The 2,469-nt window shown below is 33.5% G+C and overlaps 1 long non-coding RNA gene across 1 annotated transcript; it reads right to left on the minus strand.

Moving 5' to 3' along the window:
- Positions 1-624: 624 nt before the first annotated feature.
- Positions 625-2,124, minus strand: LOC135721779 (uncharacterized). The gene is made up of 3 exons (XR_010521564.2): positions 1,925-2,124; positions 1,109-1,215; positions 625-1,030 (listed from the first exon to the last, which is right to left on the minus strand). It is a non-coding gene; the product is annotated as an uncharacterized lncRNA (long non-coding RNA).
- Positions 2,125-2,469: the final 345 nt, after the last annotated feature.

A 2,469-nucleotide genomic window follows, 5' to 3' on the forward strand; every position in this document is an offset into this window, starting at 1 on the left:
AATGTACTCACTAAAAACAGTTGGGTTAAAAATAACCCAATAAATAACCCAATGGTGGGTTACTATAGCACCAACCCATTGTTGGGTTATTTTAACCCAATGCATTGGGTAGAAAGTTTTACCCAATTAGTTGGGTTATGAAATAACCAATTTGTTGGGTTATTTTTGCAATGCTGTTTTAACCCCATTATTATTATTATTATTATTATTATTATTATTTATTACTATTATTTGCTTTATAAATAAATAATACAAAACTTACAAATACATTTATAATGCTTTATTTTCATTTAGTCATTTGTACCTGCATTTAAATGTATAAATACAGACATGTATAGAAGCATAAATACATACACACATACATAAATATATACATACATAAATAAACAAAAACATAAGAACAAAACAAATCTACTCAATCTTATCCAACTACAAACTGCTTAAAAGCATAGTTCACACATTTTGTCAATTTTCTCCCTCTCATGTTGTTATAAACCTGTATATAAGTCTTTACTTTGATAACCACAAAGGTATATTTCAAAGAATGTTTGAAATCAAACCAATCATGAGCCCCATTCATTTTCATAGTATTCTTTTTTCCTACTATGAAAGTCAATGGGGCTCATGATCTGTTTGGTTTAAACATTACTCAAAATATCTTCCTTTGTGGTCATCAGAACAAAAAAATGTGTACAGGTATGTAACGACAGGAGAGGAAGAAAATTATGACAATTTTCATTTTTGGGGGAACTATCTCTTTAAGCAGGTGACAGTGTGTTCAGGAAACATCACATGGTACAAAATGTATTGTGTGTTACAGAAACTACTTAACAGTAGTGAAAGGCTTGGGATACTCTGTATAAAATGTAAAAAAAAAAATTAAAGCATGTGTCAACTGCTGGTCTTGCTCCAGGGCCATGCCTCCCCACGATAACAAAGGCTTGTGATTAGTCAAATTCATCCCATAGCAGAACATGGGGTCTTCGTCATACCTCCTCCTCCAAATACTGAATTATGTTTGTTTTCTGACCTGAAGACAGAATTTTCACAATGTAAATATGCACACATTAACAGGTTAAAAAAAACAAGTGTCATAAATGATACTTACAGGTTGCAAATTAATAAATGTTTGCTTTGCCTCTTGGTACTGTAGGAAGGCTGAATCATCTTGCTGGCCATTTTGTAAGGTTTTTAATGCAACATCTCCAAGAATGTCTACATTTAAAGAAAATAATAATGTATTAAATCTCAAAGCAAACACATCTGGCACGCTGAATAAATACTCTACTTTGACAGTAGATGGCGCTAAATTGCAAATTCAACCGTTACCGGGGTTACAGTAAACAGTACGTGCAGGATTAAACAGCGCTTTATCAGGGGATTATACTGAAGTAAAACGACAATAAAATGCCATCGAGTCATTTCTTAAGACATTTACATTCAGAATCACATTTATATTACAGCTCTGTGTCTATAACACAGACCGCCAAAATAAAATATTTGGAGCAAAAAGCAGCCGGTTGCATCCCTTACAAAAGTTAAAAAACGGATTTTACTACACTTTAAACAAAAAAACATTGTCTGTTACAGAAAGCATGGTTAAAGCAATATGGCAATCACTACGCCATGAAACTAACGTTATACTACTAAAAGAAGAAATGATTCATTTTTGTAAGTGACCATGCTGTTGGTGCTGTTTAGTATTAAAATAAATTGCGATGTCTCTCTACGTTTATGATGGCTTAAAAACGCGTTTGGCATCGGTAACAGTTAATCAATGGAACAGGTGTAACAGACAAAAACTAGACAGCAGCGTTTTTGTACACTTATTTAAACGTGACTGATAGTTTACTGTGTGTCAGAGCTTAAAGACACTTTGTAGCAAAATAAAACATTACACAGAGATATATATTTTAAAACGTACCTCTCGTGTCTGTCCGCACTCAGCAGTGGCACCGGTCAACCGTTGAAATTCAAAATGCGTGACGTGAGCCCGATTTTAACCCAACTCTCTGGGTTGTTATGGAAATAACCCAATACAAGCTAGGAATAACCCAACAGAACAACCCAATATGTTTAACCCACCTATTGGGTAAAACAAATAACCCAACGGTTTTTAGAGTGTACAAAACTACATATTCAGCACGCTCAGCAGAACCTAAAAGCAATAATTTCATATAATTATGTTGTTAATGACTTTACCTGCAACCTAACAAACACTCTGTCAATATTTAACATCTAAAATGTTTCTTTTTATTTTGTTTATAATTATTCTGTAACCTCAACAGCAGGTTAAGTTTAATTATAAGACAGCTGGTTTATAATTCTACGAGTGTCCATCATGACTCTATAGAGGAAGGATTAAAGTGTGTAGATGTCAATCTTTCTTCTCATCAATATGACTTCAGAGCAGTCAGTTTCTCTCAGATGTTAATCTCTCATGACACCGTCGCTGTAATTATTTCCTCT

The sequence above is a fragment of the Paramisgurnus dabryanus genome, chromosome 18 (assembly GCF_030506205.2).
Source record: "Paramisgurnus dabryanus chromosome 18, PD_genome_1.1, whole genome shotgun sequence".
Lineage (NCBI taxonomy): Eukaryota > Metazoa > Chordata > Actinopteri > Cypriniformes > Cobitidae > Paramisgurnus > Paramisgurnus dabryanus.